Raw genomic sequence first — 21938 nt, 5'->3', positions numbered from 1 at the left:
TTTTGTCTCATATTTTGTGGCTCTCTACTGACATTACACCTTTTCCAGATTGTCTTTTGTCCCTTTGGCTCTTGTTCTTTCCCCAGTGTCCTCATCTATGTTTTTCTTACTCTTTGTTACCTTGTTTCATTCCTCTCCTTTAGAAACAGTATTTCTCAGTTGGAATGGTCCAGGTCACCTCTGAGAACAACATGTGCCTAGCAAATATTACCGAGTTTTCAGGCAGCTACTCAGGCAACTGGAGTCTGGTCCTGATAAAATGTGAGGCCCCGGCTTTGTTGCAATAGTCCAAATTGGTTCTGACGATAACTAAGTTGGTTCACTTGGGAGGTGGTGAAGGCCAAATGCCTTTCCCAGGCACGTAAGCTTTTGAAATTCAAGTATAGGCTTATATTTAGCGTTTGAATCCAGCAGCAAGTTTGCGCATCTGTGTGCCCGCGCATACATTGTGTGTTGTTTGTGTGTGTGCGTGTCTCCCTGTCCCCTTTGGGGCCCCTGTGACCTACAATTCAACATGGGGTTTGTCACCAAGACTCTTTAGACTGTCAGCTTTATTGGCGCCATTTTTTTAAGTTTGTTTTGTTCCCTATGCTAATAAAGCTTGTCTCTGCTTCAATCAAAGCATATTATCTCTCCCTTTTTTCTCTGTAAGTAAGGCAGCAATCTGTTCTGTTTAAATGCCTCATCATCTTCGCTCTCCCCATCCCCTGTTTCCCTAGATTTTTGAGATTGTTGACTATTATGTAACAGATGGCCTGACAGACCTCCGGCTCTTTGCGATGTTGGCCGGCTTGGCTCAGAAAAATCGCAGCACTGGAGTAAATTTTCCCAGGCGTGGGGCGCTCATGAATTTTAACTCCTCTGCAACAAAGGAATTCAAAGGGGGTAAGAGCCAATCTATCAGGAGCCGAGGCAATTAAAAGATGTAGGTTGGCATTCTGCTGTACAGGATTCCCTTCTAGCATTCTGAATATTTAGACTAGATTAGGTCAGCCTGGCTTCCATTCATTGCTGCCCTGCCACAAGGCATCAAAACAATGAAATGACTCAAACACAGAAGCCAGAAGGTTTTTAGCTTTTAATGATAAAATGTTTGTATTGTTGTATAAGAATACCCGGGGGAAGGGGACAGAGGAGCCATAAACAAGAGCCCACCTGATCTTCGCGATGGCAGCTCCATTGACCACTGGAAGAAGCCATTTCTGGCTTTGAGTCACCTCTCAAAGCCCTGGTCTTTAGCATGTTGGCCTCCCAAAGGTTGGGATTAGAGCTCAGGTTGCTTGTACTTTGACGATTATTTCAGGGTAGGAAAAGGGACATGTGGAGCAATGAGATAAGGAGATGGAGGTGGTTATTTGTCTGTGTTTTAACTTTAAAAGTATAGGAATGGACAAAGAAGAAAATAGCTATTTTTCACAGTCCCACCGTTACAAAACACTTTGGGCATGTGACTTTTTTTTACTCTATATTTGCATTTTTTCCCTAATTGCATATTATATCGATCGATCGATTGATAGATATCTTTAAAAAATAGACTATTACAGATAAAACTTTATAGATTCAGTACCTGAGCCCCTGCAACATGACCCAGCTCTGTGTCTGGCCCTCTCTGCACCTCAAAATCAGCCCAAATTCCTCTCTGAGTTTTTTGTAGGCACTTTGATGTTCTTTTCTTTTTTCTTTCTCTTTCCTCTCCTCTCCTTTTCTTTCTTTTTTATTAAAAAAGTGTTTTTGAAAGAGTAAAAAAGCACAAGAACAGGGAAGAGGGGCAGAGAGATTGAGAGATAGAGAGAGGGAGAGAACCATAAGCAGGCTCCATGCTCAGTGCAGAGCCCTATGTGTGGCTCAATCACATGACCCTGGGATCATGACCTGATCCAAAATCAAGAGTTGGGTGTTCAACCAACTGAGCCAACCAGGCACTTTCTTTCTTTCTTTCTTTCTTTCTTTCTTTCTTTCTTTCTTTCTTTCTTTCTTTCTTTCTTTCTTCCTTCCTTCCTTCCTTCCTTCCTTCCTTCCTTCCTTCCTTCCTTTCTTTCTTTCTTCTTTCTTCTTAAGAGAAACATACGCATCACAATTTTTTTTGGTCCCTGGAAATTTCCTTTTTTTGCTCTTGTTTTTGAGCCCAGCTATATGTATATTAATGTCTTTTAAATACTGTCCTCATTTCTATGAGCATAGAAGCAGAACAGGGATGATTCTCTGTGTGTTTAAGCCACCATCTAGAAAAAAAATGAAGTTAGTTTTTAACCTGGAATAATAAATGGTAAATTCAAAAGTTATGCTTTCAATTCATTGAATAATATTGTTTGAAAATATGGAAGAAATTTATATATCATCCACATGCCTGGAAAACAGTGCTGATATTATTATTGTTTGATGATGATAATGATGATTATGATGAATCATCTGGTTCAATAATGTACTTTATTGATGAGGTAAGCCCTAAAGTCATGTAAACGATTAAGGACAGAGATAGGGCTACAGTCCTTGTATCCACTTTGATGTTCTTTTTTTGTGCTTTCTAGTAAAGTACAGTATTCAATTAAGTCTCTATTGAGTGCTAGGCTAGATCCTAGGAAAGTACTAGACACCGGCATCATCCTTGTAGAGCTGAAAATCTATCTGATGAGACTACGTGAACTTACCCAGCACCATCTAAGAACAACACACATCTGTAATTGTGCTAAACTGTGTGATATTGATGGTAAGGGAAGTAAGAATCCTACAATGGTGGAGGTTTCACCCCATAGAGAAGTTTAAATTTAAGCTGAATCTTCAAGAATAGAATTGAAAAAGTATGGCGGGGGTGGGTGCAAGAGAATGGCAAGAGGTGAGTAAAGGCAAAGTAGAGAGTGATGTGGCTTGTCAAGGTCAGAGGAAGGGGACAGTCTGATTGGCATGAGAAGTGTGCTGTGGCATCAGCCACAAGTGACGTTGAGGCAAAAGGGAGAATGACGACCTTGGTTTCTCAAGAAGTGCAGGAATATTTCTTCTCTGACTTGTTTTTTTTCTAGAGAATATACAGTTTCCTGGAAAAGAACTTTGAATGAGTATCTCAAAACTGGATTTTATCCAGTACTATTCATCCCTATTTTGGCTCAAATTTTGGAAGTGCAGGACAGGAAACAAATGTGTCTAATTCATATTCAGTTCATTTTCAATAGATGGTCTAAAGTGTGACTTTCTCAGTATGACAAGCCCTTACCACCATCACCACCAATACCACTAACACTCTTGTACCACCACAATGATAAGTACCCACCACCACCATCATCTGACAACAATACTCATCTGCAACATTCCCACCATCACCAAAAACAATATCACCAACACCACCAACATCCTCCCATCAAAACTCCCCATCAAAATCCCCAGATTTGACTAAATCTGTCCAAATCTCTGAGAAAAGCCTTTAGAGGGGAGTCCTTCTGGATTGAATTTCTTAGGTTTCTTCTGAGAAAACAAGGTAAGAATGAGCAAAGATAGTACTGACAATACAAAGGATCTTGGAAATCCAAAATAATATGAGGCCCTAACTGAACCACAGATGGTTTGATGAAAATCATTAAGGAAAAAAACCTGATCAGTTCTACCACGTGAAAGTATATGTAAATGGAAACTTCCCAGATTACAACTTTGGGATTAGAATGCAGTTCGGGGCTGAAAAAGTATGCGCTTTTAAAGCGACTTTGATTAGAGGAAATAATAAATGACTTTAACCAATTAAAAGTCAGGACTGATCGTAGTCATGCATCAACTTTTGCATGTATTCCCAAAGAATTCAAAATCCTTCTCTTCTATGTGGATTTTCAAGGACACTAAGTCATTCACAGATGCCTCACAATGGTTTCTAATTCAGGGGCGTTTATTGTCCTTTAATAATAGATAGAATGCAATGGCTCTGCTATATGCTGTCCTCGGAAGTGAACACACACATCAGCATTCACGTGGGGTACCCGTGCAGGCAGCTATAAGTACCAGGATGGTTCATACAAAGTATTGGATTCTGACTTAGCTTCAAAACCAACCAAGAACTGCCAGTACTTGGAAGCCAATGTGACAGACTATTTAGAGAAGTACAAGGGTGTCCATGTCAGTGTCTGAGGACCAGATCCTCATTATGCCTGTGTCCCTGACTAGTTCGCAGCTGTGGGGAAAAATCAACCCTTCCCCTTGGCTGCCAGGGATTATGGTGGGAGCTAAGAGATACCCGGCAGCTAAGAGCTACCTGGCTGAAGGCCATGCAAACTTCTAAGAGTAATCTATACCCAGTGACTGATCACAGTCAGATAATTAGTCCCAGTCCCTTCCTCCCTGCTCAAAGCCATTTCATCTCCAGAGCTCTCTATCCTTGGCTGAGTGTGTCATTGAGTCTGCACTGAGCTTGACTTCTGCTTCTGCCTATCCCACTTCCCTTCCCTCTTTCCTCTTTCCTGGAGTTTCCTTGAATTTCCTTCCTGCAACCCTCTCCCCAAGAAATGACCTAAACCCTAAGTCCCACCTCTGAGTCTGCTCCCTGGAGGACCCAACCTGCAAATGCAACCTCGGTCTTCTCTGTCAGCCTCAAGGTCCTCTTCCAACCCATAGGGCTCTCTTGTGAGGATTAAATGAGATGGTTCAGTAAAATCTCTTTGAAAACCACAATGTAAGTTTTGTTTTCTTTTTATTAGAATGACGATTAGAGATAGATCTTCGGTCAAGCCACCTCCATGTGGAATTTTGAGAATACAGGCTGAAGGTGGGCACACTTGGTTTAGGATCGCTGCTTCAGCATCTATAGCTCCATGACCTTGGGGAAGTGACTGTACCTCATGTCATCTCAGCTGTCCAATCTAGAAATTGAAAACAATAATAATTATCAAAGAGTTTTGTGAGTCAGATGAGAAGTAACACTTAAAGTGCTTGGCTCCAAGGTTGACCTAGAGAAAGTATTAACTGTGTTGTCTGTATCTGGGGCAAGAAATTAAAAAATGTGAAGGGCTTACATGTTTTCAGAAATGACTGACGCAAATCCCCATGGAACAGGCATTTCTCCCGAGGAAAGGGGACGGAGAAAACGTTCAGGAATCTGGCTAGTTAGCGTCCTCAGTGGTCAGGTTTGCATTGCACTAGGGATAAGAAGTGGGCAAGGCAGGGAGAAGTGCACACGTAACACAGAGGCTATGCCAGGCAGCAGTAGCTGGTAGCTGATGTCCCCCAGATTTGAGCCAAGAAGACATTTGGGGCAAAGTGGGTTGGAAGGTGCCGGAGGGATGGTGCAGGATTAAAAGACCAAACTCATTCAGCTTTCTGGAGAATGGTGGATAATGAAGACCAGGCTGAAATGCCCTCCAGTGTTATTTAGGAAGGTGCGGGTAGAGAAAAACTCACCATAATAGATAAGAAAGGAGATTTAAAAAGGGCTTGGGCTGAGGGGGATTTTGACTCTAGGAGACCCCTCAAAAAGCAAAAAGCAGCAAAGCCAGTAATCACTTAAGATGGGTCCGATATGTAGTAGTTGCTAAAGAAATACTTTGGTTGACTGATTTCTTGATTGGGAACAGTGGGAGAGGCAAATGGAATAAACCAATAAACTATGTCCCAAGAAACCTCACCCCATCCAGGTGATTTCTCTTATCAACCTTCTCATCTCTGATCCCCTCTGACTCAGTGCTGGTCAAGGTCCAGGGTGAACATGCCCCGATGCTACTCCATTCCATGTATCATAACATACTGGAATCACATGCAAAGTTTGGACAATCGATAGTTTTTCTTCCCATACCTGTTCATGGTCTCGCTCCCTGTAGTCCAAGTATTTTTCTGGGCCCCGAATCAGCATTTTCTCTTTTCCCATGTTCTCACCCTCCGGTCCATGACTCTGATATGGGTCTTGAAGTACAGCTTTCAAGAATATAGCATGCAGCCCCTGTGCTTGTCAAGGGTCATAGGCAGAGTGGTGGAGGCAGACTGTTAAGAACACTGTTGACTAAAGTATGGGAAAGCCACCCCACTTACCAGGTCTTCCTGACCACTCCCTGCATATCACCCTTCAGACTCTGCAGTCAGCCAGCCAGCATGACATCCCAAGAAGTTGAAGTTTCTTCCTTTAAGAGTGTGTAAAGCACTTTGCTCCCCTATAGCAATCCAGTAATTAATTTGTAGAAATAATTTCAAGATAAATATATTAAATCTCATAGCCCAGTAGGCTCATTCATATAACTAATCATCTGCAAAGACTTCATTGGATGATCAGGATGATAAGGACAAAGATGGTGGCAATGAGATGATAATAATTCTGTTTACTAAGTGTCTACCACCTACTGTGCCCTGTCCATAGCACTCGACCTACACCATCACATTTACACTTCATGACAACTGTGGAGGGTATGTTGTTCCCATGTCACAGATGAAGAACCCAGGCTCTGAAAGATTAATGTGTCTGTCTGTACAAGATGACACAGTAAATACTCGCAAGAAGTTTAGACCAGTGCTTGGCAAATGGAAAGCACTGTGTGTTTGTTCCATAAAAACAGCAGCACAACAAATAAAAATAGTGAGTTGCAGGATCAAAACCTGAGCCCATCTCTCTAAGCCCCCAAACCAGTGCTCTTTCTTTCATCCCACACGGCTCTCATTCTATACCGTGCTGCCTGCTCTGTAGGCTGCCCTGAGCCAGAATCTGGGGTGGGAGGAACTGGGGAGACTGAAGATTTATAAAGTCAGCAGCCTTTTCTGTTATATCCCTCCCTTCCTCTCTTCCTTGCTTTCACAACCAGTACCATGCACTTCTCACATGTCAGGTTTGGGAACATGTGAGAATTGGAAACACCAATCCCCTTCGAAAGTTGTTCTCGTGGTTCCAGACTTCAAAGGGTTTATAATTTAGCTGGACAGTTGAGACAAATAGACAGAAAACTATGCCAGAATAAAACCAAATGAGTGTAATTGTCCTAAGTGCTCTGATACCCACTAGAAGTATGTTGGTACTTCAGAGAAGGGAGAGGAAGGTTGGAGAAGAATAAGAGGCAAACAGAAAGTAACACTATAAGGCCAACTCCCCCTCCCCCAAGATACCACTTCATGATTTTCCCGACTCTAAAAATTATTGAGCTTCTTTGCCAAAACATTTAAGCAACAGAAGAGTATAAAGCAGCAAAAAAAATATATTGATAAAACAAAAACAAAAACCCAGGCAAAGAATATTCCTATAAGTACTATGCACAGAAATATACATGTATATGTCAGGGTGTCTTAACTTTGTCACTATTGACATTTGCCCCGGGGAATTCTTTGCTGAGATGAAGACTGCCTTGTACATTTTAGGATAGTTAGTAGCATTCTTGGCCTGACCCACTAGAGGCTACTATGTTTCCTCTATCCAGTTGTGATAAACAGAAAATATCTTCAATTGACCAAATGACTCCTGGTAAAAGAGGCAAGATTCCTCCTATGAGATCTCTGTCTTTGTCTCTTTTTCTACACAGACACACATATATATGTACACACATATACACCAATATTTTAATTCCCAGCATTTCTCTATGCAAATGATATATTTCTGTATATCAAAATAGGATTATGTTGTGCACATTGTTTTATAATCATTTGTTTTGTTTAGGTAAAAATATCTAAGTTATGGCATACATACTTTTTTGCAAAAGTATTGCATTTGATGTCTAGTATTGCAGAATATTACATTTTATTCCTATACGATACTTGCCAAACCATAACCTTAGTTTTGCTCGTTAAGGTGATTACCAGATGTTTTCCCAGCATAAGAAACACTGCAGTGAAAATTACTATTCATAGATATTAGTAGAGGAAGATTTTTTTTCTGATAAAATCATCTGGGGATGATGACCCTTGTAGATTTAGTTAATATTTCCCCAGAAAGTAATCAAGTGATTAAGTAAAGGAGTTCTTATTTCTCGTTTCATAGTCAACCGTTGGTATTAGCAATATTTTAAATCTCTGCCAGTGTGACAGGTAAAATGAATAATATCACATGGTTAATTCAAATTTTTTTATTATTAGTGAAATTGAACATGTGTTTGCATATTTTAGCTATTTGCATTTCTTGGATTTGGAATTATATTCTGTGTCCTTTGTTAATTTTTATCTGGATGTTTTCTTTTTTAAGAACTGATAGATAAGAATTCTTCATACTGTGTATAGAATGATCCTTAATATTCTTATATGCAACAAATAATTTTCCAGTTTGTTATTTGCCTTTTAAATTTAGTTATAATTTTTGTAATTATACAAGAATTGTTAAAAATTCTTAAAGTCATTTCAGAATTCTTTAACATTATTCATAAAATTCGTAAGTAATCCCATGGGGAATTTTATTGGAATTATAGTCTTTTTAGGTTAAAAAAAATTATAGAGGGGAGCCTGGGTGGCTCAGGTCATGATCTCACAGTTCATGAATTTCAGTTCTGCACTGGGCTCTGTGCTGTTAGCACAGAGCCTGCTTGGTATTCCCTCTCTCTCTCTCTCTGCCCCACCTCTGTTTGTGTGTGTGTGCCCATGTGCTTTCTCTGTTTCTCTCAAAATAAATGAATAACTTTTTTAAAAAGTGGACTATAGACAATTATATATATATATATATATCAAACTAATGCTTTAATACTATTTTTGGGAAAATCGACATTTTTGTCACTTTTAGAGAAGGAATTTTGTACGCCCTTCCACATATTCACATCTCCTTTTTTGTCCTTCAGTAAGTTTTACAGTATATTTTTACAGATAAAAAATTCTTGTGGTTTTATTTTTAGCTGTTTCATATTCTGTAGTACTTGTGAATAGATTCTTATTTCAGGGGGGAAAATGAACTGTTATGTGGAAAACTAGAGGGGGTGGTATTTGTGAATACCCTTCTTGGCCCTTTCTATATTTTTTCAGATAACGCCACGGGGTTTTCCATCACATCTACAAGTAATTATAGGTTTACATATTCCTCTCTAATATTTAACCTCTCCTCCCATTCTTGAACCATTACATTGATTATGGCTTCCAGAATCATGTTGATAATCTCTCTCATAATGGGCATCTTATCTTGTCCCTGATATTAACGGATCTGAAACTAACGTTTCACCGCTAGGTACGATTATGGTGATTTTTCAGATAGAGAACTTTATTATATTAAGAAATTTCTCATTCTTAGTTACAATGGGTGCTTCTCATTGTTTTAGAATCAAAAGTGGGCACTTAACCTTTGAGATGATGTGGAAAAGGCCAGAGCTGTGGCCCTCCGCAACAGGGGTCTGTATTGGCATCATCTCTTTCCTGCTTTCAATAAATCTACCATCTCTAGGAGGTTTGTCCTAACAGGACCCGTCTTTTTCATTTTTTAATCCAGTTCCAGGGACAGATACAGGCAGCCGTGTTGCCTATACTTCTTCTGTGTGCTGTCAGCCCAAGCAAGAAACAGCTCCTGCCATGCCGTGGTCACTGGCTCCACCTTCATCACACCTACACTCTGAGGGCGACCCAGACTTACAAGCTGCTTCCATGAAAACTCAGTGCAGGGAAGAGAACCCAGATGGTGTGCTCTCCATTTCCTGTTTGTTCTTAGGATGAAGCATTGCGAGTCAATAATGTCTCAGCCCAACATGGTCTCTCTTCCCCCGTTTCTAGCAGAAATCTGCCAATGTTTCTGGCATAACAGACACATTCTTCTTTACTTTGGGGGATGTTTCAAGCCTCTCCCACCTTTATTTCTATATTGTGAAGGTGGTTTTAATGGGAATTGGGAAAGATGGAAATGATCACTTGTGAACACATTGCCATTCAACTCAGAAACTTATCAGCTGTCAATTGCCTGTTAATTGGTAATTGGCCATACACTCCATGACAAAAACCATACTTCCAGATACAAAATACAGAAACAAGTGAAAGAGGTACTCAGCGTTCTCTGCCTTTGGTAGCATTATACCAAACAGTGGGTCCATCTCTTTTTAATCTTTAACCTCTCATATAGTTTACTTTCTTTAAAAATCTATAATTTTTTTCTAATGTTCTTGATGTTGGTGGTCTCTATACTTACATATAGGGGACATTATTGTTTATGCAACAGTCTGAGCTCATAGAGCGTCTCCTGCACAGTTTTGGTGGTAATGTGGATACATCCCTCTCTTCTTCCTGGATTGAGATCATAGATGATTCTATTGCCAACCTCTGAAGATTTTTCAGAGTATCCTATTGATCTTGGATTATTTTCTAGATTGGAGTTTCTGGTTTGGGGGGTTGTCATAGCTACATTTTCTCTGAATCTTTTAGAAGGTACCATTTTCTGATCTAGATTGCTACTAACTCCAGATGAATAAATTCAATCTGTGGCCTCCCCCCACCCCAATTTTTTAAGGACCAAAAGACAGAATATGAAAGAGTGGTAGAGTCCATATCACCATGAAATTTGTATGAATAAACATGTAGGAGAGGAGAAAATTATTTTCATGAGCCTCAGAGGAAAGGTCAGTTTACCAACACTTACTTCTGGCCCTGATCTACATCTACATATACATCTGTGTTAATATCTCAAATATGTGAAGATAATGCTACATAGTAATGACCTAGGATGTATAGGTATGAAGGCCAATAAAGAACCAACAGTGTATTCTTATGCTGGATATAACCATAAATAACTATGGCCCTTTGATTTGAGTCTGAGGTCAGTCACTTGGAAGTGCCTGCCAGTCTTTACTTCCTGATTTTCCAGATACTGTGTTGCCCAAAATAGTTCTCAAGAGGTCTGAAAGCAGGCCCAGTTTATGGCTATGATATGCATGGTGGTAATGTTACCCAGGCATCTATTGGGGCTTTGGAAGCCTATGCTCAGAGACTGTGTGACGCAAGGGACCTCATTTTGTTCTTCCCAACCTCTTTTGTTGATGTCGATGACTTTCTCATCATATCCAGACAGCCTGCTACTACCACAAACCCACCTCTTATCAATAATTTAAAGCCATAACATAGAAAGTCAGTAGAAGTTACTTTTTCTCCTTCCTTCACACTCTATAACGAGGCCCTAACGAAATCAACAGAAGCATATCATGTGGAAAAGTATCTTTTGGAGTCTTGAGGAATTGTATACAACCCATCTAGCATCTTGGGGTCATAGTGAATGGGAATCGTATGGCCAAAGGAGTAGAGACAGCTCTAATGTGAGCAGAGCTGCCATCAAGAGAGATTTCCGGTGGAGTAGTCTTGATGCCCTAGCCAAGGTACATACTCTTCTGTGATGTTCCTAAGTCTGATAATGAAGGACATTAAATGTGTCCTAGATGGACACACCTTTAAATATCAAAGATGGAATAGACCTTTAAATATCAAAAAGTTGCACCAGGGAGAAAAGGCACTGTCTTGATCTAAATCTTGTCCCCCATAAAAAAGCCATGATTAAGTTAATGTGGGGCAATTGAACGATCAGAGATTTTGAATATCAATTAATTTGCTTTGCTTCCATTCCTTTTTTTTCAAATTTTGTTTTTTTAAGTTTATTTATTTATTTTGAGAGAGAGCGCGGATGAGGGGCAGCAAGAGAGGGAGAGAATCTCAAGCAGGCTCCGCACTGTCAGCACGGAGCCTGATGCAGGGCTCAAACTCACGAACTGTGAGATCATGACCTGAGCCAAAATCAAGAGTCAGACACTTAACCAACTGAGCCATGTAGGCACCCCCCTTGCTCCTATTCTTAATACGTAGTCTTTCTATCATGGCTGAAAGAATAGGAATTTCAACCACTGGCTGAGTATCCTTTGGTAAGGATTCGCTGAATTTTGATGCCTTCAAGGAAAGCAAAGACAAATTGGCGCTTACCTTGAAGGGTTGCTTGGAGGTGTTTTGCACACTCCAGAACAGCTCTGCCCAATAGCAATATAACACAGGCCACAAATGGGAGCTATAGTATATTTTAACCCCTTTTAAATAAAAAAAGTTTTGTATGTTCTTTAATGGAAGCATAGTTGACATAAATATTGTGTTTGTTTCAGATGTCAAACATAGCAATTCAACAGTTATATATATTGCAAAATGCTCACCATGATAAGCATAGTTGCCATCTGTTGCCATACAAAGTCATCATAATATTATTGACTCTGTTTTCTAGGCTGCACTTTCCATCCCTATGATTTATTTATTTAATTTTAAGGTTTTTTTGTTTATTTTGAGAGAGAGAAAGAGAGAGAGAGAGAGAGCCCAAGCATGGGTGGGGGTGGGGGTGGAGGTTGGTGTGGCAGAGAGAGTGGGAGAGAGAGAATCCCAAGATTCTCAGCACAGAACCCTATGTGGGGTTTGAACTCATGAACCATGAAATCATGACCTGAGCCAAAACCAAGAGTCAGATGCTTAATGGATTGAGCTACCCAGGTGCCTCTGACTTATCTATTTTATAACTGGAAGTTTGTACCTCTTAATCTCCTTCACCTATTTCTACCCATCCTCTGCCCTCCCCTCTGATACCACCAGTTTGTTCCTTGCATTTCTCAGTCTGCCTCACTAATATAATTTTAAGTTTTTTAACAGTCACATAAAGAAAAAGGGAGTGAAATTAATTTTAATGTTTTAATAATTTATTTAAAGTTTAACCACAATGTCATTTCAGCATGTAATCAATATAAAATCTATTAAAGTGATAGTTTACCTTCGTGCTGTCCCACACTAAAGTTTGGAAATCCATAATGTAGTTTACCCTTTCAGCACATCTCAGGTCAACTAGGCATTTTTCAAGTGCTCAATAGCTACATGTTACTAAAGGCTCCCATATCAGGAAACAGTTCTCAAACGTTAAAGATAGGCTATTATAATTATTATTATGTCAGGCACTGATTCTTCCTCACCAAGTTCCTTAATCAGTGCTTTGGGATGAGTGGGGAAAGTCTAAGTGCCCAGGTCCTATCTCCGGCCTATTCCTTCAAATCAGGTATCTCCCGTGACCCAGTGCTGGGACAACCGTGACCAGGGTCATCCCAGGATTACCCGGGACACTGACTTCCTACCACCTGCTAAAGTTGGCAGCCTGCCTTCTGACCCCGTCAGGTGGGGCATCTGAGCAACATCACAGCCTCTGCACTCTCTGCTTGCAATTCCTTGTCTGCAAACATTTGCCAACTGGCCAAACTTTTCCTCAGGTACTGTCCTCAGTCAAAGATGGTTGTGACTCCCTAGCGACACAGGGCAGGTGCTGGCCCATACAGATGGTGGCAGAGACTGTGAGGATCCCCAGATGTGAACCTGCTAGCTTCCCCCATCGTGCATCAGGCTCTACAGAAGCCCCTGTGAACAAGCATTTCCAATGAAATATGCCCAGAAGTTCACCACTTCCTACCGGTCCACTGCTAACTGCTTGATTTGAATCACCATCATCTCTTAGCTGGGCTATCATAGTGGTTTTCCTGCCTCCACTCCTGCGCATCTTCAGTATCTGGCCCCCCACAGCCATCAGACTGATGCTGTTAACATGCACGGCGACTTACACCAGCCCTCTATCTGAGTGGCTTCCCATCTCAGTCACAGGAAGAAGTCAAGGCCCTATACCAGCCTGGAAGACCCTTCGCAATAATGCTCTTAGAACCCCACCCCCATCCCCACCCCCACGTTCTTACTCTTCTCTAGACCTTCTTGTCGTCCTGCTCCATAGCGGGAAGGCTCCTCACTGAGATTTGGCACTTGTGTTTCCCCTGAGGGGAACATGCACTTCCAAGATGGCCACATGGCTTGCTCCCTGATGTCCTTCCGGTTGTTAGTCAAATGTCATCTTATCAGTGAGGACAGGCCTTATACTCTTGTTCAAATTTGTAACCCTCGGCCAATACTCGATCTCCTTTCCATGTTCAATTCTTTTCACAGAATTGATCAATGTCTAATGTAATACTACATTTTACTGACATGTTTATATATTTTTTTCTTGTCTGTCAGGTTTTCTCCTATATCCCCAGAGCCCATATACGTCTGGCTTAGTCCTGAATTTTTAGAAGCTGCATAGTGCTTTGGCATATAGTAGGTGCTCAATGAATATTTGTTGGATGACCAAATGAATAAAAACAATGGTTAAATCCTTGCTCTAAATTGCTTCCCAAGTCCCAAAAAGAAAGAAAGAAAGAAAGAAAGAAAGAAAGAAAGAAAGAAAGAAAGAAAAGAAAGAAAAGAAAGAAAGAAAGAAAAGAAAGAAAGAAAGAAAGGAAAATTGCCCTGATGCACCCAGAATGCCCAGTGCCCTGCATGTCAGGAATGCTGGTTTTATTCTCTCATGAACTCTGAAACGTGTTGCCTGTAAACCCTTCCACAAAGAGCTGTTCCTTTCTAACATGGGAGTAGTTGTCACAAATAGAAACAGACAGAAGGAAGAGCAGGTAGAATGGAAAAACCAAGTTATTCCCCTTCCCCACTTGACTTTCTTTCTCCAGCCTGACCCAGACTGTCCCCCCTTCATGGAATTTCACAGGGAAGTATTGTAATGCCATGACCACATTGAGCAGATATGGGGGCCGAGTGGACACATACAAAATGAAGTAAAGTATTCTAGCAAATTTTCAGATAACAAAAAACAAAAAAAAAAAACCCAAAACCCAGAATCTATCAACCAGATGGTTTGTTCAGCCTGAATCATTACTAAAATTTCCTTACTTCTGCACTTTCTTTGAAACTACACCTTTAACCCCCAGTTCACACATTTGCTCAAAAATACCATCTCTGTGAGGCAAGGTAATTTCCATCTAAACTTCCCTGTACAGATGTTAAAGTATGTGTGTTATTAGTTTCTTGCTGAGTTGAAATACAAATGACTTAGGCTACACAATATAGTAATATAGATACTAAAGTCACAAAAACTAGTAGGAGCTAATCTTTTTATTCAATATGAGTGAAATCTAGAACCCTTAGGAGTAGCAATTTTTTTTTAGATATATAGAAAGAATGCATGAGTGAGGGAGAGGGGCAGAGGGAGGAGGGACAAAGAGAGAGGGGGGCCTCCTGGGTGGCTCAGTTGGTTAAGCATCCAACTTTGGCTCAGGGTCATGATCTCATGGTCCGTGGGTTCAAGCCCCATGTTGGGCTCTGTGCTGACAGCTAGCTCAGAGCCTGGAGCCTGCTTCAGATTCTGTATCTCCCTCTCTCTCTGACCCTCCCCTGCTCACACTGTCTCTCTCTCTCTCTCTCTCTCTCTCTCAGAAATTAAAAAAAAAAAAACATTAAAAAAAAGAGAGAGAAAGAGAGGGAGAGATCATGTCCTAAGCCAAAATCAAGTCAGATACTCAACCAATGGAGCCAACCAAGTGCCCCAGGAGTAGCAATTCTCAAACACCAGTGTCATATGAATCAGACTTCACATGTGAGAGATATTTGAGGATGGAATTCCTCTTGGATCCACAGGCTGATGATGGACAATGTCAGTGAGGCAGCTAGAGAGAACCTGCCAGCAAGGGCTCACTGAATCAGAATCTAGAGCCTGCCTTCTCTCCTCCCACATGCTGACCTGGTCTGTCTGCACCTCCCAGACACCTGGTACAGAAGTCCTACAGACTAAGGACCTTCATGTTCAATGCAGCTTGGCATCCTTGGATTTCACGGGAATGGCATTCCTCTGCGTGCTGGCCTAAGACATGATGCAGCATTCCCAAGCCACATGGGAAGGTTTTCCTTCAGCCCGTTCACCCTGCAGACTCTCAGTCCTTCTCACTGATTAATTTCTCTTCCCTTTTTGGTAAAGAACCATCTTCAGCCATTTCTGAAATTAGAATTAAACTTTCATTTGCATAATTAAGTTCAAGAATAGGTTCTTTTCACTTCTTTGAAGATTAATTGATTATGATCTCTGCCTCCAGATGGTAGAAGACAGCATATTCCATTTGCATTATTTTGATGGACTTTCACTCTGTTTTTAAGCTTCCACTCTATAGGAATAGGGGAGATAGGGCAGCTTGGAAATTATTTGAAAGCATAATTGAAATACCACTCCTACCCACTTTTTTTTAATGTTTATTTTTGAAAGAGAGAGAGAGAGTGGACATGGGAGCAGGGGAGGGGCAGAGGAAGAGGGGGACAGAGGATCTGAAGAGGGCTCCACACTGACAGCAGTAAGCCTGATGCAGGGCTCGAACTTACAAACCACGAGATCACAACCTAAGCCTAAGTTTGACACTCAACTGACTGAATTACTCAGTTGCCCTACACTTCTACCCACTTTAACTGACTCAAGTCTTTTGCCAGATTGGGTTTCCCCAGAAGTTCACAATTTTGACCACTGCACAAAATATTTAATCCACTAACTTCTGCAGCATTTATGTTGGCTGAAGCTTTTGATATGAAACATATGCAAATAAAGAAATTTCATCCATTCTCTCTGTCACTCCATGAATATCTACTACCACTTTCTACAAATCCAGGCTTCCACAAAGAAGCAACTGAATAGTATGAATAGTAATTATTATTGTAATTATAGTAATAATAGTGTTAATAGTATAATAATTATAAATAATAATATTAGTAATTATAGTGATGATGTTTATTTTAATAATATATGTATCATAGTAATGATATTCATAATTATATAATAGTTATAATAATGTAAGAATGGCTGCCATTTACCTTATGAATTTTCATAAGTGACCCATGATGTTGGTACTTTTATTATCCCCATCTTATTGGTGAGAAAATTGAGGCACAGAAAGATGAAATTGTGTGTCTGATGTCAAACAACTGGTACATTAAGACACTAGGATCTCATTCCTGCCTCTGATGATTCAAATATTCTTACCTCCAGAATATGCTGGAACACTTTCCACACTGATAACATTATTCATCACGTCCTTCTGGAAATGATGGACTTTCTACCTAAGATCACATGCAGAATTAATCAATCCCTTCTCTTTCTCAGTGTTCCCATTATTGCTTTTCCCCAGCTGTCCCTGAAATGTGCTTCTTGCCTGTTCAGCTTTCTGGCAAGGAGTTCGTCTTATATTTGTGCCTCGAACGCATGGTACCATGGCCAACACATAGTAGATGCTACACGAAGAATATGGTTCTATAAATTAAATCTGTGATTTCCAGGGGCACTGGTAATGGCTCTCTTCTGTGTCTTGTCTTTCCCTGTCATTCCTTGTCCCCAGACCTCTAGTGCTGAAGGGACTTCCCACTTGATAACTGAATGAGACGGCCAATGGTCAATTTTTCCAGAAGCAGAAATAACTCAGGGTTATACCACACTAAGGATCTTCAGGTAACAATAAGACCAAAAGCCAAATTTGGATTGAGCTAGCAAAATCTACTGGCTCTCCCTTCGTATCACGAAGGGTAGTGCTTAGCTTCGGGTGACAAGTCAGAAGTGGTGACTCCATGTATTTGCGCATAACACGTGTAGGGTATCATTGTCTGTGGCCCAATTCATTATCTTTTCAACTAATATTTATTCAATGTCTTTTGTATCCCATGTGTTGGGCTAGGTGCTGAGAAAACAATTTTTACAAATAGCAAAAAGGTCGGATGCAGTCCCTGCCCTCATGGAGCCTAAAGCTGAAGGCAGACTTTGAACAATCACTCCATTCTCTGAAAAGTTATCCAGATGTGTCAGATTGTGAGTCTTCATTAATTGTTGGGTGGTTACCACCACCTTTCTCTGCTACCACAGTCTCTGTCCTGGACTCTTCTCCAAGGCTTTGGGTAGATACCACCAACTACTTTTAGTGGCTGTGCTACTCCTCAGTGAGACAAAAATGGGAAAGAAAACTATATTCATAGCTGATAACCAGTATTTATTGAGTGATTATTATACATCAGGCTTTATACTTCTCCTCATATATTATAACATTTAATTATCATAACAAATATCAAGGTTGATGCTCTTAGCAATTCTGGTGGAGTTTTTTTTTTTTTTAAGTTTCTATTCATTTATTAAGTAATCTTTGCCTCCAGCCTGTGGCTCGAACTCATGACCCCGAGATCAAGAGTCGCATGCCCTTCTGACTGAGCAAACCAGGTGCCTCAGCAATTCTGTTTTAATAACAGTAATTACTGATGACATTTAGAGAGGTTAGGTAACTCGCCCAGGATTAAACAGCTAGTGAATCAAGGAGATAGAATTAAGATCTGATTGTTAAATCCCAAAGCCCGTACTGTTTCCCTTCAGGTCTAGCGGCAACAAGGAGATACAGCAAGTTACATCCATGCCAGTTTTTCTTAAGTATCCAAAACAGAATGCTTTTTGAGAATAAAGGAACTATTAATATTTAACTCCCCTTCAGGACAGCAGATATAAACCAGGACTTTTTAGGCAAATTAGAGCATGGGGCCCATTTTGTGTTTACTTTACAGGCAATCTCAGGCTGAATTTCCAGGAATGTGTAAACTTCAATCACAGAAATGTAAAGAGGGGCGCCTGGGTGGCTCAGGTGGTTAAGCACCTGACTCTTGTTTTCAACTCAGGTCATGATCTCATGGTTCATGAGTTTGAGCCCCATGTCAGGTTCTGTGCTGACAACATGGAGTCTGCTTTGGATTCTGTGTCTCCCTTCTCTCTGCCCCTTCTGAACATACTCTTTCTCTCTTTCCACCCTTCAAAATAAATACTTAAAAAAAAAGAAAATCCTTAAAAAATAAATAAATCTTGGAAAGGTAAAGTATTGAATACTTTGATTTCCATAATTTCATAAATCTAAGGCATAGCTTATGATTGTATGAAAGCTAAGTGTTTTCAAAGTGACAGGTACTTAAAGAAAGTGGATACTTAGAGAGAGAAATAAACTAAAAAGATCCATGTATGATCTTGGACCAACTCTAATTTCCACTGGTGTTCATGCCTTTGTGTTAGCAGGAGAGCCTGATGATTAACTTCAGAGCTTTCTGTTCCTTTACCATCTCACCCCCCCCCCAGTAGACAGTTGGATTCATTCATTCTTCAAAATATTTATTAATATTTTATAATTATATTGTCAAGTGCTCAAGTATTTTTGTGTGTATATGTGCCAGGCACTGGAGGTCAACAAACCAAATAAGTCATAGTACCGGCTGTCCAGATTTTTCAGCCAAGTGAAGGAAGCAGACACAGAAATGATCATTATAGTGGCACAATTTTCTGCAGGCATGAGCTCCCTCTAAACCTCCTGAGTTATGAAAACACTAGCCTGCTACCATCATGAGTTAATCATGAGCTTATGGCACGAAATGAAAATTTCAAGGACATCAAAGTATTTAATACTTCACTTTCCTTTGTGACTTCTAATTTCTAGATCATTTTTACATAAATTAGCTCATTTAATCCTTACAATAACAACAGAAAGAGGGTATTCTATTCTCATTTGGTAGATGAGGATAAACCTTGAGTTTTTCAAGACCACAGGGCTAATAAGCTGGAGTGCCAGGGTTTGAAACATCAAGGTTTTTATTTACAAGTCAGAGCTATACCCAGATTGCATTCGTAGAATACACCAGAAGGAAATAAACAAAACCCAAATCTTCCCACAAATAGACTCTTAGAGAATTAAATTTGATCCTCTGAACTATCACAACTTCTCTTCCTTCCCTTTGGGGACTGTTCATAAAATATTAAAACAGTCATTATCAACCGTATACATAAAAATATGTTTTAAAGGCCAAATGATCCTGCATCAATATAAATTGGCTAATCTCAAGATTAGTCAGAAATATCTGTTTTTTAAAAGGAGGGAAATCATTTCAATGACAGAAGTGGGGCTGTTTGTCTGATGCTCATGCACCATACTCAACCACAAAATTGCATCCTTTCTCCAGAGGCCATGTGCTCCCATGGCCACTCAGGATAAAAGTCAAACTCTCAAACTCAGTGCACGAAGTCGGAGAACTGGCTTTTTCATTTACTAAATTCTGGGATCTCAATTCCCTTCTCTGCATACAGGTATGGTAACAGGGGCGAGCACTCACCTCCCTGTGTTGATGGTTATACAAAAAAAAAAAGTAAGTAAACAATCAACATAAGTAACAAGCAACCGTAAGTGGTTGTTCAAACACGATGAGTTATTCTGAATCCACAACTCCTCTATTGAAAGAATAATTAGAGTTTACAATTCTCATGACAAAAAGGGCTAAACACCAAATATAATTGGAGGCCATCAGGCATTTTGAAAATAAGATGGGAATGAGAGTTAGACAAACCTGGATTTGAACCTGGTCTTCGAGTACTTAAACTCTCTGAACCTCATTACTGCAATCTGTGAAATGGGAATAAAAATATCTTTCCTGAGTATAACGAGTACATAAAGAAGTCAAGGGGGAACTCAGTGAGGGCATGTGCACTGCTAAATTTCCAGCATTTCACCCAGAGTCTCCACACAGCAAATGCTCACTAGGGAATTAACGAGAGAATTTTACTGGCACAAGATGAATGCTGAATGGGTCATCACTATTTTTATAAATAACACTTGCTGGTGTTCAAGATTTGGGGCCAAGGTAGCGGAGGGCATGTCACAATGCTCGCAATATAATGGAACAACTGGGCTTGGCTGAGAGTCATTATGACATACTGAACAAGGCAGGCACCTATCACCCCAAATTTAAATGTCATCAGGAGGCAAAGGACACCTTTATCAGCACCCCACTTGGGCAGTAAAAGTCTGCTGTGTTTGGCTCTCCTTATCAGCAGGGGCACTGATATGTTCACATATTGATCCATTGTTTCACAAATGTTCTTTAAAACCCAAACTCCAAGTCCAGAGCATCCCATGATTGAACCCTGTCATCTCGCTACCTACGTGGATAGCCCGGTTAAAAAAAAAGAAAGAAAAAAACTATAGTTTTTGTAAAACTCATCATTATATTCATGATTTCCACAAGTGAATCCGGTAAATTTTATTTACCAAGAAAATTCAAATGCTGTGAATAGAAGTGGGAGAGGTTATTATATGCTCACAAAAGCAAGGCTTGGGCCTTTGAACTGACTTTTGGAGATAACTCTAGGTGATCTTTCTAAAAACTTTTTTTAATGTTTTATTTCTGAGAGAGAGAGAGAGACAGCGTGAGCAGGGGAGGGTCAGAGAGAGAGGGAGACACAGAATCTGAAGCTGGCTCCAGGCTCTGAGCTAGCTGTCAGCATAGAGCCCGATGAGGGGCTCAAACCCATGAACCGTGAGATCGTGGCCTGAGCTGAAGTCGGATGCTTAACCAACTGAGCCACCCAGGAGCCCCTAACTCTAGGTGATCTTAATGAGTGCTTACTATGTTCCAACCAATGCAAGAAATTCTTTGCATGTACTATACATCTTATTATCTCATTAAATCCAAACAGCTCTGAAAGGTGAGTGAAATGATCCTACTTTACAGGTGGGAGCCCAGGCCAGAGCCTGCTGTGAATGAAAGACTGACTTATCTACATGCTCTAAATAAAAACAGCACCTACAGTGATTTTACTTTGGTGCCCACACAATTCTTTAAGATACTCTTCTGACTTTGAGATAAAGGAAACAAAAGAGCTTAGAATTCTTAACTTCCAGTAAATAGAGACTTTGAGCAGCTATGGGGGTAGGGGTGGGGCAAATACCCTGATAATATCACCTTGGAACCTCAATTACAATGGTAGAAATATCCAGATTATTTTATAGTCATAATCAAAAAGTAATCCAATGTCTATTTGGGGGCCCAACTGAGACTCTGCAATTTATGTTCTTCTGAGAGAATTTGCTATGTCAGCCTAGCGATGAAGAGTACGAGAGCATGAGAGATTAGTTTAGAAATTCTTCATTTAGAGATTAATAGAAGGGCTTCATTTCTTTTGAGAGACAATGGGTGACCAACCAGACCAAATGCCATTCCCACAATTTGTTTTTAGTTCTCAGACTTTACCAGTGAGACTGAAGTTCAGTGTACAATTTGTTATCAACAAGGACCAAGTACATCGGGATAGTTATGCCAGGATGAAAACAATCATTAAGTGTTTTGGGGTGTCTTTTTTGCATGGCTAGCAAGTTTTTTTGTTTACCCTGGTAAACACTGGG

Source organism: Hyaena hyaena, unplaced genomic scaffold (assembly GCF_003009895.1).
Source record: "Hyaena hyaena isolate Hyena2069 unplaced genomic scaffold, ASM300989v1 scaffold_417, whole genome shotgun sequence".
In the NCBI taxonomy this organism is placed as follows: domain Eukaryota; kingdom Metazoa; phylum Chordata; class Mammalia; order Carnivora; family Hyaenidae; genus Hyaena; species Hyaena hyaena.
The sequence above is the reverse complement of the archived record's forward strand: the minus strand, read 5'-3'. Positions refer to the sequence as shown.